The 17265-nt window shown below is 35.3% G+C and overlaps 1 non-coding gene across 1 annotated transcript; it reads left to right on the top strand.

The window, feature by feature from the left end:
* Positions 1-436: 436 nt before the first annotated feature.
* Positions 437-543, top strand: LOC123852164 (U6 spliceosomal RNA). Its single transcript, XR_006792787.1, has one exon. It is a non-coding gene; the product is annotated as a U6 spliceosomal RNA (small nuclear RNA).
* The last annotated feature ends 16722 nt before the right edge of the window (positions 544-17265 follow it).

The following is a 17265-nucleotide window of genomic DNA, read 5'->3' as shown; positions in this document are numbered from 1 at the left end:
TGCTTAGTCCTTGAAGTCTGTTTTACATTATCTTTTTTTTTTTTTTAAAGATTTTATTTATTTGACAGAGAGAGAGAGCGAGAGCAGGAACACAAGCAGGGCGAGTGGGAGAAGGAGAAGCAGGCTTCCTGCCGAGCAGGGAGCCCAATGCGGGACTCGATCCCAGGACCCTGGGATCATGACCTGAGCCGAAGGCAGACGCTTAATGACTGAGCCACCCAGGCGCCCCCATGTTTTACATTATCTTATAACCAATTCCGTCAACATTTTTTTAATCCATGTGTTGACAATGTAGCTGTTTTTCTGTCATAATAAATTTCAGCATTAAGTCCTATTTTTCTTATTTATTTAATATCTGTGAACATTGATTTTAAATACTAGATATTAGAGTCCTTATAAAAGGAAAATATATATGATTATTAAAAATGCATGCCCTGTGCTTGCTTCGGCAGCACATTTATTGAAGTGGGAATGATGTAGAGAAGATTAATATGGCCCCTGCAAAAAGATGACATACAAATTTGTGAAGCATTCCATATTTTAAAAAAATGTATGCCCTAATTTATTAATCTTAAAGTGAAATTAAATTCTCCAAATGGTTAATTATAAATCACTAAGAATATACTTTAAATAATCAAGGGGAACAATCATAAGAAATGTATTATTGAAAATATATTCCCCCAAACCCAATATACCATTCATATTTGTTTTATTAATTTAAATATTATGGCACACATTTCATTTTCCAATTTTATGGATACAGGATATGGTTGAGTGTTCATTTTTTACAATTAAGTTTTTGATCTATTAGATGACTAGTAGATGAATTCCTGTAAGCAAAAGATATCTCAAATATTATCTGGGGTTTAATCCTCTAATTTTCAGGATAAAGAGATTTAAGTTCATGTTAATTTATTTAAAGTCATCATAGAGCAAATTAACAGCAGAATCATGATTGGAAAGTGAGATTCTTAGGGTATTTGTTCAATGTCATGCTGGTGGTTAGAAACCAGAAAGCCCTCCAAATGGGAGAAGTGGGACCCAGCCCACATGGGTTCAGATCAGGGCTCAGAACTTTGGGTTGACCCACTCTGCTCATCCCAGACACTGGAGAGGGATTTAAAGAATTTCCAGGGCACCTGGGTGGCTCAGTCAGTTAAGCGACTGCCTTCGGCTCAGGTCATGATCCTGGAGTCCCTGGATCGAGTCCCGCATCGGGCTCCCTGCTCGGCGGGGAGCCTGCTTCTCCCTCTGACCCTCCCCCCTCTCATGTGCTCTCTCTCTCTCTCAAATAAATAAATAAAATCTTTAAAAAAAAAAAAGAATTTCCAAGCAGGCACTCTGAGGAGAAGGGTCCTATAGAGGTGTGGGGCCAAGGCAGGGGTTCTGCTTGCTTGGATTTAAAGACAGTATTGCTCCCATGGCACTTGGAGAGCCATACTTAAGCAAACAAATACACTGTTAAAAGTTTGCAAAAAGAGCAATTGGAACTCAAAGAAAGAAACAATTTATTTTTTCTGTTAAAGGAATAGGAAGGCTTCGTGAATGGTGTATGATTTGAGGAGGGTCTTCAGAGATGAGTAGGACTTCTTTAGGTTTTCCAATCAGAAAGATCATGTGTGTGAAATTCTGGTTGTGTGAATAGACTTTGTCTTAGTCATTTGGACCACTACACCAAATTATCATAGACTGAGTGGCTTATAAATAACAGAAATGTATTTCTCACAGTTCTAGAGGCTGGGAAGTCCAAGATCAAGCTATCTGTAGATTTGGTATCTGGTGAGGTGGTCGCATGTCTTGGTTCATAGATAGCTGTCTTCTCATTATGTCCTCACAGGACAGAAAGGAAAGGGAGCCCTCTGAGGTTTCCTTTATAAGGGAACGAATCCCATTCATGAAGGCTTTGCCCTCATGACCTAATGACTTTCTCAAATCCCCATCACCAAATACCATTCCACCAGGATTAGGTTTTAACATATATATTCTAGGGGGCCACAAACATTCAATCCATACAGACTTGTTAGATTTGAGAAACAATGAAAATTAACTGTGGCAGGAATGTGCTTTGAGTCAAGGATTAATAAATGAAGACAGAAGGGTGAAAGATAAAGAATTCAATATGCCAAGTTGCATGATTGGGAATGAAGGATTACATTGTGCCTAGAGACAGTGGAGTCCATAATGGAAGCCCTAAACTAGAATGAAAGGGTGCATGAAGGCATATGCTAGGGGTGAAGTTGTAGCAGTGACAGGGTCCAGAAAAGAAGGATCTTGTTTCCTATGCAAAAGAAATTATTATCAAACTGAATGTATTTAAAGGTCATCTCAAATGGGCTAAAACAACAAAGTTTGCATTTTGGTTGAATTAGAAATAGCCAGAGTCAACTTTATTTGACTCTCAGTCCATTGAATTTTGTTTTTTTCTTTCCAGAAAAGGAGAGAAAAAAAGAGATAATTGACAGAGTAAATAACCAGCACATTTCAAAAACTAACAGTGCTTTCTACAATAAATATGCCTTATGAGTCATGCAATTCTCTAAACATATTTACTAATTTTTGATAATAGCACAAACCTTGGGGTTAAAGGGTTACATACCAGATGGGTAAATATAGGTTTTGTATAAACACAATTTGATATCAAGGGAATAATTTTTTTAAAGATTTTATTTATTTATTTGAGAATGAGAGACAGATAGCAAGAAAGGGAAGAGGGTCAGAGGGAGAAGCAGACCCCCCACTGAGCAGGGAGCCCGATGTGGGACTCGATCCCAGGACTCCAGGATTATGACCTGAGCCGAAGGCAGTCGCTTAACCAACTGAGCCACCCAGGTGCCCAAGGGAACCATTTTTTTATTTTGACTATCAGTAAAACACAACAGAACATATCTGTAATCTATGATAAACATGCTTGAGTTTAATCTCACTCCAAACATTTGCCTCAACTAAAGTTTCTTTTTGTTTAGATCACTGGGTCTTAAATATTCTGTATCAGACAGCTTTCTCAACAGAAAGTAAAACAAATTTCAGCACAGTACCTGAATTAACAAAGTACTATTAGCTCTAAGGAGATGATTTCCTCTTTGGGCAAACTTGTGGTCTATTATTCATGTTTAATCAAGACTGAGTAAGGAGAGATAAAATTCAATTAGTCTGAGATTTGCTTTAACATAATCTAAGGCATGGCTGTGGAGGAGAAAGAAAATATGACTATAAATGAAAAAGCTTGACAAAGTGTCGATAATTATGGAAAATGGGTGCTGGTATATGGGCATAAATGTATTTTTTTTATTATGATGTTATGTTAATCACCATACATTACACCATTAGTTTTTGATGTAGTATTCTATGTATTTTTAAAATAAATGTTTCTCTGAGATCTAGGAACCATTCTAGCAGATTAATCCAACCCCAGGAGAAGGTTGTGGGAGCCTCCAATCTGTAGCCAATTGGTCAAAAATACAGGTAAAAACCTGGGTTTTTAGTTGGCATCTTAAGTGGGGAAGGCAGTCTTGTAGGGCAGCCCTTAACCTATGGAATCTGATGCTATCTCCAGGTAGATAGTGTCAGGATTGAGTTAAATTGTAGGATACCCAGCTGCTGTCCAGAGAATTGTTTGTTCTTGGTGTGGGAGAACTCTATTACTTACCACCACACCCCACCCAGTGGAATTGGTACTAGAACCTAAAAGACCTCCCAGTTTGTGAAGGAGAACATCACCAATATAATTTGAGGCTACTTATATATTTAATTCCAATCATATCACCTGCTCTTTAACTGAATAGTTACTACCCTAATTTTTTTATCATTCTCATGTTTTTTAAAAATAATGAATTATGTAATGTAATTGTTTAATTTTGTTTGTAAATTTTGTAAAAATATTAGTTAACTTTTCATATCACTTTTTTTATTCTGCATGTTAATGCATAAAGGCACAGTTCATTCATTCCTTTGTTGTAAAATATTTCATGATGTGAATATTGATATTTATCCAGTCTTTGGATAATGAAGCTATTCTATACAATGAAGCTATGAAAATTCTGCTATGTCTCCTAGAGCACATGTAGAGAATTATGTCTAGGATATTCCTAGTTGAATCATAGGTATGTATATTTTCAGTCTATCAGGTAATGCCAAATTATTTTCCAAAGTATTTTAAGTAACCAATTTATATTCTCTACTGCAGTGTGTGAGTGTTCTTATTGTTCTACAAACTTGCCAACAAACTTTACTTTTTACTAATTGGTAGGTGTGTAATATCTTATTATGTCTTTAATTTATAGTTCCTTGATTACTAATGAGGCTAAACAACTTTTTATTTATTAACCATTCACATTTCCTCTGTAGAAAAGGCCTGCTATTATTGTTATTATTGCCAATTTTTCTATTAGGATGTTTATCTTTTTCTTATCTACTCATAGTATTTATGATATTAAGCCTTCCTTAATTACATGGGTTGTAAATATCTTCTCACATTTTGTGATGAGTCTTTTCACTTTTTATGGTATTTTTTGTTGAATAGAAGTTCTTATTCATTTATGTGTTCATTGATTCACTGATTTATTTATCCATTCATTCAACAAATATTTACTGAATATTGGAGTACTTTGGAAAACAAAACAAAACAAAATCCCTGCTCTTGTTGAGTTTCTTCAATAAAGGAAGACAAACAACAAACAGTACACTAACTAAATTATGAGTATGTTTGAAGCTAATAAGTATTATAAGAAAAAAGTAGAGTAAAGAGATTGGAAGTTGGAGGGGATATCAGTAGACCTCATTGGGAAGGTGACTTTTAAGCAAAGACTTGAAGAGGGCAGGGCATTAACCTTGAGATAACTGGGGCAATACCATTCCTGGCTGAGGGAAATAGTCAGTTCAAAGGTCTTAAGTTGTATTCAAGGAAAAAGAAAGAGACCAACATGGCTGGAGCAGCATAAGTGAGGGAAAGAGGAGTAGAGTGGGCCAGAGAGGTAAGAATGTACAGAATGGGTAAGGTCTTTTAGGCCAATATATGGTCTCTAATTTTATTTTGATTAATATTGGACTAATAAATTGCAATGGATGAGGGTTGCTATAACCCTGGCAAGAGATCATAGCGCTTGGATCAGTGGTAATACTACAAGTGGTGAGAAATCATTGGATTATGGATTTCTTTTTGTGAAGAATTTATTTTAAAAAAGGAATTGGCATAAGGAATGAGAGGAGAAAAGTCAAGAGTAATTCTGAAGATGATTCCAAGATTTTCGACTTGAGCAATTTGAAGGATTAATGCATTAATTTATATGTGACAGGTTTTAGGGGAAGATTCAAGAGTTTATTCTGGACATGCTAAGTTTGAGATGGTTATGAAGTTTTCATTGGATAGGTAGTTTTATATGTGAGTCTGGAGTTTAAGAGAGCAATTTAAGCTGGCGATATAAATTTGGGAGTTCTTGGCAAAAAGTGTATTTAAAGCTATAAAAAGTGGGCTCCTGGGTGGCTCAGTTGGTTAAGCATCTACCTTTAGCTTGGGTCATGATCTCAGGATCCTGTGATCGAGCCCAGCATAGGGCTCCCTGCTCAGTAGGGACCCTGCTTCTCTCTCTCCCTCTGCCCTCCCCCCCAACTCATGCTCTCTCTCTCTCTCTCAAATAAATAAATAAAATCTTTTTTAAAAAAAGCTATAAAAGGCATGAGACCACTAAAGGAGTGAGTACAGATAGAAAAGAGAAGACTGCAAAAGTCTGAGTCCTTGGGCACAAAACTAAGAGGTCAAGTAGATAGCAGACTTGTAAAAAAGCAACCAGTGAAATATGAGGAAATTCAATAGAATATAATGAAAGAAATAACAAATAAAGGAGAGAGTGATCAACTGTAGCAAATACTGTTGATAAGCCAAAAAGAAGAATGGAGATTGATCATTGTACTTATGAATGTGGATGTCAGTGGTGACTTTGACAGAAACTGTTTCAGCAGAGTGGTAAGATGAAAAGATAGGAAGAGGTGGTCAGAGAAATGCATAAAATTGAGATTATGAAGGGGCTGCAATTGTTAGTAATAAATCCCAAGGCTTGGTGATGGGAAAGGAGTGGCTGAGATATTGTGAAAGATATGATCCTTTTTATAGTTTCCTATGTTTTTTGTCTAGTGATTCAACCACCACTGATGGTTACTGCATAGTCATTATTTCATTAAGGCTTGCAAAATGGTGATATATTAAATCTATTATTCCGTCTTCATTCATTAAATGGAATATTTCTTTAAAAATGTCTTAACTATCTGGTTATCTGATGTACAATTTACATTCTGGAATAAATGCTTGATTCTTTTATTTAACAGCTTTCAGTATAATGTGTTTGTTGCCTAGAATCCTTCTTAGGTGGCTTATGAATTCTTGTTTAAATATTATGAACTGATAGATTTTGACTATTTGATATGTCCATTGCAGTTATTGTTTTTGTGCTCAATTTTCCCATCTTTGGCTAATATTTGGCCTCCTCAGTTGTTCCCTGAGTCTTTTAGACATGGCCACATTGTCTTTAATAGCTTCATTTCTTTCTGATATGACAAGGTGTCCTAAGATCAACATTGACATTTTCTTTCTCAGGTCTGGCTCAGCCAATTCTCTGAGTAACCCTTGTCCCTTTTAGTGAGAAATAATAATTATAAACCATAATCTTTGTGCTAATTGTAAACATTTATTTTTCTACATATCTACATTTAAAGTCTTTCTGAATATTTTATATATTTGAGAGAGAGAGAGCATGCACACACAAGCAGGGGGAGGGGCAGAGGGAGAGGAAAAAACAGATTCCCAGCTGAGTGGGGACCAGGACAAGAGAGACTCAAGAGACTTGATCCCACGACCCCGAGATCACTACCTGAACTGAAGTCAGATGCTTAACTGACTGAGCCACCACCAAGGCACCCCAGAACCTTAGAAGATTCTGATGCAGTTGTTCTGTGAATCACACTCTGTGAGACACTGTACTATGAATTTTGTATTTTTATCATATAGGCAATAAAGAATTAGCAAATAGTATCAATCAGGGATATAAACCCATCAGTTTTAAGATTACTCAGGTAATACTATAAAAAAGAATGGACTTGGGGCACCTGGGTGGCTCAGTCAGTTAAACGGCTGCCTTCAGCTCAGGTCATGATCCCAGGGTCCTGGGATCGAGCCCCACATAGGACTCCCTGCTTGGTGGGAAGCCTGCTTCTCCCTCTCCCACTCCCCCTGCTTGTGTTCCCTCTCTTGCTGTATCTCTCTCTGTCAAATAAATAAATAAAATATTAAAAAAAAATAATGGACTAAAGTGGGAGAAACATGGTTAGAAGACTAGTAAGGAAGTTCTTGAAAGAGTTCTAATAAAAGATGAGAGAGAGAGTACGTGGCCACTATACATAGTACTTTTTATTTTATTTTAGCACCAGGTAAAATAAAATATGCTATCCCATAAGTGACGTAAGGGAGAGGGAGGAGTCAGTGATGGCACTGAAGGTTAGTCCTGTTGTGTTTTGAAAGGTATTTGATTTCAGAGAGATGAATTCTGTTCAGGGCTCAACTTTTCTATATTTAGAATTTTATGTTTTCTTAGGAAATAGTACTTGAATATGCAATGAAAATCACCTCATGACATTTTCTAAAAGAATATGAAATACATACACACACATATAATAGGAAGGTCCTTTATGCCCTATCATGCTTGTGTATACTCTAAGCTTGATATTTGGAAGGTAAATGTTATGCAACATCATTATAAGTGTTTTCCCTTTTGGCATTTGGGAGAACCACAACAGATTTTTTTAAAAAGTAGAATTAGAAAAAGTCCAATTCATAAAACCAAATGTCATAAGGGATCAAAAGCAGCTCCGTGACTATGATTCCTGAGGTAAAATCAGGATGATTTTCTGACAGTTTCCAAAATAACCTAATGCAAGAGAAATACCATTCCAAATACAGTTGAGCAATAAGTAGCAAAATATAGGACATCAGTTGCTATACTTTTTATTCTAAACCTCATTCAGAAGGGTGTTTAAAGCTAATCATACTTACCAAGAACATCATGTGGTCATCTTGCTGTAGGGAAGTCTTCCAATGCAATGATGAATTTGGGGTGGTATAAACAGCACAGACTAGCAATCATATCACATCTATGGTCTTCTTGGCTCTGAAAACACATTTAAGGAATAATTTTAAAAGTCATTAATTAGAATCTCTTCTAGAATTTACACTGCACACATATGTGATGAATTTTTTCCCCCTTCACCTTTTATTTCCTGGCATGTATACTTTCTGTGAAGCTTTCCATAACCATTCTCCATTGCAATACTTCACAAGTCTGTAGGAGAGCTAAGTCCTTGAGGAGGCAGTTTTTAAATGATACCATGTAACTCTCTATTTGTCATAGGAATTCATATTAAGTGAGGTTCAGAAACTTTAATAGAGAAGTAGGAAACACATGAATTTTCTAGCCCAGCTTTTAAAGGCAAAAGACAGATTTTTATTTGCTCAACAAGTTGTGTCAGCCTTAAATTTTTAGCATAGATTATTTTTTGAAAAGCCAGCGATAGATACATTTTTAAAATTTTCCTTAAGTGTTTAGCCAGTCTATTTATAGATTTTCCATTCTGGGAAAGACCCATAACTCTCCTTGATATGTTTTTTTTCACTTTGCTAACTAAAAAAAACCCCTCAAATACTGAAGATCTAATGAGGTTCTTCAACAATGACAATGTCATAAAAGACTAAGTTGCTGTAAGAAAAGAACCTCACTTGGTAATGATTTTATGCTGAAGTGATTTATAATAGGGAGAAGGTCACGACTCGTTGGTGTTGGGTGGAACTTTGGAGACCGGCTGGGTGGGTGTTACCAGTTGTGGGGCCATGTCTCATTTTATTCACCTATAAAATGGAGAGTAAAATGTCTATCTCATAAGGTTCTCCTGAGAATTAAAGGAGATGATATAGGTAAACTTCTTAGTGCACAGTAGACTTTCAATAAAATATATCCACTATACACATTAAATACTTTTCATAGTGCAATTGCACAGCTTGTCATAAAAAGAATTTATTCTAGTCTCTATGGGGTAATCTTGTTCGAAGTCAGTGTTGAATAGTTTTTAAAATCAAGATATCATTCACTCCATTGTTGTTTGCTGTTAATTGCCTTCCTCTGTGGAACCAGTGGATTTAGAGTCAATCCCTCCCCAGGGTGTCTCATGGTTGCTGGTTTTCAATAGATGCTTTGAATCATGGACTCCCAGAGCATTGAGGGATCTGGGGATCATCTTTCAATTTAACTATATTTTTGTATGTATGTGTGTGATTTTTCACATGAGAATCCTGAAGCACATATTAAGAGAAGAAAGTAACATAGATGTTGGAGTCATACCTGAATTTAATTTCAAATTCTGTCATTAACTAGCTGTGTATAACTGGGTAAATCACCTTATTTCTCTGAGATTATTTCTTCATCTGAAAAATAGGTAAATGGTTGTAAAATTAAATCAGATATCATATATAAAAAACCTAGCAGAATGCCTGATACTGTAGAGCTTAATGTTAGTCTAAAGAAACTTATCCAAGATCACAGTGCTAGTAATGTTAGAAGATTTTTGCTATAATCCAGATACTGTGATTCCAAGTCTAGCATTTTTTCCATAGCCTTAAATGGGAGACATTGTGAGCAAGGAGGTTAGGTCTGCAACAAAGGCATGTATAAAGAATTCTCAGATCACAGAATGATAAATGCTTGCTTTCACCATAAATAAATGTACAAGGCAAACAACAGACAAGGTGAGAATAGTTTCAATCTATATAATCAATAAAAGGTTAGTATCCCTTGAAGATAAGTCTCCAATAAATCAGTAAGGAAAGGACTTGTTGGATGAATGGATCGAGACTGTGATTAGAATGTATGCAAGGAAGGAAGTTGGTAAAGTAGGAGTTTACAATAGGGCATTTGGGGTCTAAGTATTGCTGAATTTAGTGAGACAGCTGCTCTTTCTCACTCTTTTGCTAATAGCCCCAAACACCTCTGCTGTCTCACTGCCAGTCAATAGAAAGCTCTAACACAGTGCCTGGCATGCAGTACCTCCTTAATAAATATTTGTTGGATAAATGAATTAATGTTTCCCCAACCTTTACCACTTGGTGCCATTCTAGTGGGAAATCTGCTTCTGGTACACCTCTGTTGTCCAGAGAGAGACAATTCTGCCACTGCCACCAGTTGATGTAGTTTCCTGCCAATGCGGTGGTGCTGACTTGTAGAAACTCCACTACTGTTTCTACTCCTTCTGTGCACATTTCCATAGCCCATTCCCTCTTTCCGCATGCTTTTTACAAAATGAAGAGACTAGTTCTTCCTTCTGTATTATTTATTTCCTGCTTGGCTGGGGGAAGTGGAGTGGGTAGAATTCCTACAGCAAGATTGCCTGGTTCCCAAATTCTTCAGCAATGATTGTGAAGCCCTTTCAATGAACATCTGTAGTTCTATTACTCTCCAGAGAGCATGCACGCCTCCAGTGCATTTCCAAAAGAACTAGGCTGGGTAACAGCTACCATGTTCTACCTTCTCTTACCTCTTCCTTGTGATCTTTGTGCATTGTTTATGAGTTGGGTTCACTGTCACACATTAATTCTTTCCTTTTCGTGAATTTTCTTTCAGTGGCTTTATAAGCTCCTCTGCAAACTGGGTTTGTCAATAGTGACCTCTCAGTCGGTTGGACACATCTTGTATATGTTCATACTAGTCAATATTTAAGATTTTTCTCCTGAAGTCACTCATCTCCTGTGTAAATGGGATCATAGGTAAAGCTACAGTTTCACTCCATTCACTGAATATTACTAAGTCTCAGCCTAGATGTGGTAATAATAACTACTGGCAGAGTTATGAGGATTAGTGAGATAGCATAACACCAGGCAGATGGTAGGTAGGCTTCTCAGTAATGGAAACCATATCATCAGCGATTGTGAGCAGATTTGCTAGAGCTAAATAGAGGACTCAGTGTTAAAAAAAAAAAAAAAAAGATTATGGCAGACTATCAAGGCAAGGACTTAGTCAAAGAGAAAAAAAATACTGGATTACAAAAAAAGAAGGGAATAGTATTGACAAAGCAAAAGTAAAGCTGCTAGAATTTGGTTGTGAGGTCAGTATAGAAGCTCTTAGACTAATTCAATGCTGCTGACCCTACTAAATACTGGGCTGGAGTTCTTTGCCATCCTGTGCCAGTGATGATCTGTGTCCCACCAGCCAACTAGGATGCTATCCTCTTTGCCCAGTTGATGGTAGGTAAACCAACCCTAAATCCTCGTTATACCAGTTGTTTCCCTAGACCCTCTCTGGTACCACTTTTATTGCCTGGGATCTCTGAGAAGCAGACTCTAAAATAGGATTAGACAGGTAGGTGATTTGTTAGGGGAAATGTATATGAAGAAAAATGGGAAACTAGGCGAGACTGGGAGAACTATGAGACTATAATGAAGTTCTGACTTTTGTAAAGGAAAGAGTGTAGTTTTGATGGAAAAAATCAGACTGTATGCAGTTCAAAAACAATTTGAAAGGTTGATGCTGACTCCTTGAGCCAGATAGCAAAGTCTTCTTTCAGAGGAGTTCTATATCACCTAGAAATAGACCTACCTGCCTTGGAATCCTTACCACACCTGGTCATGTCTCTGTGCACATGCAGTAATGGATTTTTGAGTACAGAAGCTGGGGTCTTTGGTCTATTATGCTCCTCACAGTCAAAGGTCTGAGATGTGCACTTCTATAGCCATTTATCTTCATTAAGTATACGTGTTAAAATGTTTTAGAAAAACTACTAAAACAAAAAAGGGGGAAGATTTTTTAAAATAACAAAAGAAGGAAATAAATAAAAGAGACAGAAAACCAGGACAAATAGAAAGCACAAACTGTGATACTACAAATATATCCAATACATCAGTAATTCAAATCAATGAAAAAGGACTGATTTCTTCATTTGAAAGGCAAAATTTGTCAGATTAGAAAACAAACACATATATGCTTTTACAAGTGTCACACCTAGAACATAAGGATCTAGAGAAATAAACAATAAAAAATGGGAAAGATATAAAAGACAAAAACAAACCACAAAGATACTGGTTTAGCTATATTAAAACCAGAAGACTTCAAGGCCAATAGATAGATAGATAGATAGATAGATAGATAGATAGATAGATAGATATAGACATAGATCACTAACAATAAATGGTTCAACCCCTCAGGAAGGCATAATTCTAAACTTATTTGGATACAAAAGACATACTCAAAATATATAAAACAAAACTTGGTAGGATTCAAGGGAGGAATTAATCTATCATCATAGAGGGACATTATAATATATGGCTCTCAGTATATGAGTTCAGACTAAAATATATCATCAAGGATACACAATATTTAAACATTACAAATAATAATCTTGACCTAATGGACATAGATGGAATATTTTACCTAATAATTATAAATGTTTTTCAACTACATAGGGTATTTATGAAAATTGACCACACACTAGACCGTAAAGCATGATTCAATAAATTTCAAACAATCCACACCATATTAGAAATAACTAATCAAAAGCATATTAGAAAAAATGAATTCAGAAAAGAAAAGAGACTTTAAAATAACTCATGCATTAAAGAGGTAAACATTATGAGCTAAGTACTCAACTTAAAAGTTAGAAAAACAGAATAAACTCAAAGAAAGTAAAATAAAGGAACTGCTATTGATGAGGTAAAATTAATAAAAATTGAAAATGAAGGTACAGTAGAGAGAATCAACAAAGAAAATAGTCATTTTTTGGACAAAAATAAAATAGATAAACAAACATGACAAGATTGACCAATAAAAAGATAATGAATGTACAAATAAATATCATTAGGATTAAAAGTGGTCATAACTATATATTTTGTAGACATTAAATACATAATATAAGAATATTATAAAAAACTTTATGCCAATATGTTTAAAACTTAGATGGAATTAAAAAAAAGAAAAATTTAACTTACCCAGAAGGAAATGGAAAAAAATCTGAATGTTGCTATAGTGATAGAGAAACACCAGGTCAAAATGGTTGTCAATGAGTTCTACTACTCATTGAAGGAAGAAATCATTCCAAAACTTCACAAACACCTTCAAAAGATAGGAAACACAAAATAAAACTAAAAATGGAATAACCTGAATTGATTTTATGAAGTGACAAAGATCTGATGATAGGTAAAAAATCAAGAAACAATAAAGAACAATAGCAATACTCTCATCAGAGACACATGTAGGACATAGGTAAGACCAAATAACATAGTAAGGGAGATGTGTTGTAGTATTTTTGTTATTGTTAAGGAAAATGTCTTTGCATTTGCTTTTGTTTTTAAAGTAAACAGATGGCTTACAAATTCTCCCAGTGTCTTATTCTAAATTCTCCAAAGTTGACTGTCAGAGAAATGAAGTTCTCTTCAAGGTCAGCATTTTGCTCTTCAAACAACATTCTGAACTATAAGTCTCTTTGTGAATGTTTGTTTTTAATTATTATGTGTCCTATGAGTAAATTAATAAAATAATTTATAATGTTTATAAGTAGTAAATTAAGTTTGGACCTAATTGCTTCGGTGAAAAGGTAGCCTCACTGTCCTTTGTAAATTAGCTTGTTCCAAAGTTCTCCATTCATTTAGATTCTTCTCTTTCAAATATCAGTTCATGTCCTATCCCTTCCACAGTGTTCTCTCCAACTCTTCCAGTTCATAGATCTTGTCTTCCTGAAAATCGTTGTTTTTATTTTTTCTACCAAAGAGATAAGAATAATAAATGGCAATCCAATTTACTGCAATTAATTCACCAGATGATCAATTTGCTCAGCTTTGCTAAAGTCTTCTCCCCACAGAATTTCACTTGACTGAATATCAATGTTTCATGGGATTCTTATAGAATGCAAACATGGCTCAAAATTCAAGGGATGGACTTTTTCTTAAATCTTTCCCAATTTCTGCAGGTTTACACCTTGAACCTATCTCTGCTTTTCAAAGTGAAATGTCTGTGAAAAACCAGGTTTTGGTACTTGCCAGTTTTTGATGAATTGGCTATTTAACAAACTATCTTTGGAAAACTGATGTTTTGGCTTAGAGCCCCCCTCCCCCCATTTCTTATGTTCCAGATGCAGCATTCATCAGGAAACATAAAGATGAATAAGGGATGGTCTCTGTCTTTTGAGAAAAGAATTTTCTAGTCCGTCTCTCCAGAGCTTAGCATACTATCTAGTATATTGTGAACAGGAAATAAATGTTGAATAAATGAACAAATAAATGAGAAACTCAATGTCTGATAAGGGGCCCAGGTCAAAAATAATTATAATATAGGGTGATATTTGAAATATTAGATGTATGTTTAAGGCAACTGCTGTTGGCAGAAGCATAGGTAGAAGTAAGAATTGGAGACACAAGATCTGAAAGTATGCTATGTGTTTTTGCAAAAACATATAAAAAGTAAATAAGGGAGAGAGGTCATTCCAAACAGAGATACTGACTTGAACATGGAAGGGGACCATGGAAATGTAATCACAAGTATATTATTTTCTATTGCTGCCTAACACAGAACCATAACTTAGCAGCTTAAAACAGCATGTCTTTATTTACTTTTTTAAAGATTTTATTTAGAGAGAGAGAGAGAGCACAAAGAGGGAGACCAGTATCCTGGACATGGCTAACTTAAATTCTCTGCTCAGAATCTCACAAGACTGTAATTGAGGTGCACCTGGGCTGTGTTCCTTTCTGGAGCTTGGAATACTCTTTCAAGTTCATGTGGTGGTTAGCAAAATTTATCTCCTTATGGTTGAAAGATCAAGGCCCTGAAGACCTGGAGGCCCTGCCATATGGCCTCTTCCATTCACATCACAGCAACTTGCTTCTTCAAGGCCACCCAGAAAATCTCTCTAGTGCATGCTAGCAAGACAGATTCATCTGTATTTCACAATCTAATCATGGGAGTGATGAGTCTCCCTGCCTTTGTCATATAAAGTAACCTAGTCACAGGAATGGCACACAATCTCCTTTGCCCTATGACATTGCTTAGAAGCAGGGCACAGGTCCTGCCTAGGCTCAAGGGAAGGGGATTCCACAAGAGTTTGGACACCAGGGGGCAGAAATCCTTGAGGGCCCCCTTCAGTTGTGTTCACCACAATGAAAGAGCTGGTTGGTAGTGAGCCAACAGAAAATGAATCTGCCAGTTTCATGGGTGGCTGGAATCAGATCTTGAAAGTACTTGGATGCCATGTGTGAAATCCAAAATAAATAGAATTAAAGACACACTAAGGCTTAAGGTTATGCTTGTATCTTTGGGAAAAAAAACTTTCTTAAGAAAATTAACAGAATAAATAAGTTTGTACAGAGAATATGTTAATGTGTCTTACTGTAAATGTAGAACTATTACTGAAAATGTAGAGCTATTTCTTTTAGAAAGAAAAAAAAAGTAATATATCATTTTAACTTTCTGCTCAGGTAGCTTAAATTGGTTCACTTCTAAAGTTTTGTTCAAAAGAGGATGCACAAACTTTGCACAACCTTTCCTGTCTTTGAGTTATACAACATCAATTTATTTGGAAAACCTTTTTCTTGCTGATCTGTTGGAGCATTAGAGAATCATAAAGATCTGACCTGCCTGTTGGCTTTTTTCTTTCATTTCTCTCTTTAAAAAAAATAGCTGTAAGGCAAGGGTGTCCGCCACCCACTCGTTTTGGAGATACCTTTGTTTTGGGCTTCAAACAGTCAGGTTAAAAGGAATTGCAGTTATATTGGGCTGCTATGTGTACCACAGAAAACTGCCAGGCAAGAATGGGTATCATTTTTTTATAATTTGATGAATCTGTTCTTCCCTGATGAGAGACTTTCAATGACCCTCCAATGATTAGAGTCCAAATCTTCTTTCCCCTAATTTTTAAGTGATGGAAAATGGTATATATATATATATATATAACATTATACAAATGTATAGAGAATAGTTTAATAAATGCCCATTTACCAGCACCCATTTTCTATACTTACTAACATTTTGTCAGCCTTTTTCTTTTATAAATCATATCTTCTTTCTTTTCCACAGCCATGCCTTAGATTATGTTAAAACAAATCTCAGACTAATTGAATTTTATCTCTAATATACTCTAGTATATATCTCCAAAAAATAAGTACTTTTTTATAGAATAACTACAATGCCACTGAAGTATGAAAAAATCAGCAGTAATTCTTTATTTTCATCAAACATCCAAACAGTTTTAAAATTTTAATTGTCTCATTTTCTTTTGACAGTTGGACTATTTGAATCAGAATTCTAATTAAGTCCACACTTGTGTTTCATCCATAAATCTCAAGTCTTCAAATAAAAAATAAATAAATAAATAAATCTCAAGTCTTTTTTAGTCTATAAGTACTCTCTCCCCTCCTTTAAAAATTTTCTTACAAAATTTTTGTTGTTGTTTTATTGTTATTGTAGAAACTGGGCAATTTATACTGCCTGGATTTTGCCAATTGCCTCACCATTTAATTGAACTTACCATGCTTCTCTGCCCCCTTTACTTAGGTTTTGGATTGACCCTAGTGAAATTATATTTTTGTAGGTCAGAATAGTTAAGTGTTGGCAATTTTATGTGGTCCAACTTAATAATTAGATATGGAGGTATAACTAGATTTGGAAGTATGATCAGATTTATCTTCAAATTTTTGGTAAGAATACTTCATAATAGTCAGAATTTCATTATTTCATTACCTCTGATGGAATTAAGTGGCTGATTTCTTTCTTTTTGTAATGTTAAGATTAACCAGTGGACTCAGGGATCATGAGCTTGATGAAGTCATTATAAAGTTCCCCATCAGTTTTTCACCTAAAGGATTCAGAACCATTGATGATCATTGCTTTGATCCATTGTTTCATTAGAAGTTGCAAAATGGTGTTATAATTTATTAATTAACTGTAATTCTTTGAAAAACATTCACTTTCCATCATCAACTATTTGGTTACCCTGAGGAATAGCTTATATAGGAAAGGCAAGACAAATGCTCAGTTCTCTGAATTTAGTTAATATTTGGAATTATGTATTGTTCATCTAGCATCTTCCAATGGTGACCAATGAGCTGGTTTTTAACTTTTAATTTTTAGAATTATTTTAAAAATGATGGCTTTAAATTTCATGAAAATAATAGTTGATCTTGGTACTCAACTTGTCCTGCATTTAGTTTGTTAAGAGTCACTTCAAGTTGGCTTTTGAGTTTTTTCTGATACAACT

This window comes from Mirounga angustirostris, unplaced genomic scaffold (assembly GCF_029215605.1).
Source record: "Mirounga angustirostris isolate CCGP_5_RB_7025 unplaced genomic scaffold, mMirAng1.0.hap1 SCAF_10, whole genome shotgun sequence".
Taxonomy (NCBI): Eukaryota; Metazoa; Chordata; class Mammalia; order Carnivora; family Phocidae; genus Mirounga; species Mirounga angustirostris.
This window is presented reverse-complemented; position numbering and strand designations above follow the sequence as displayed.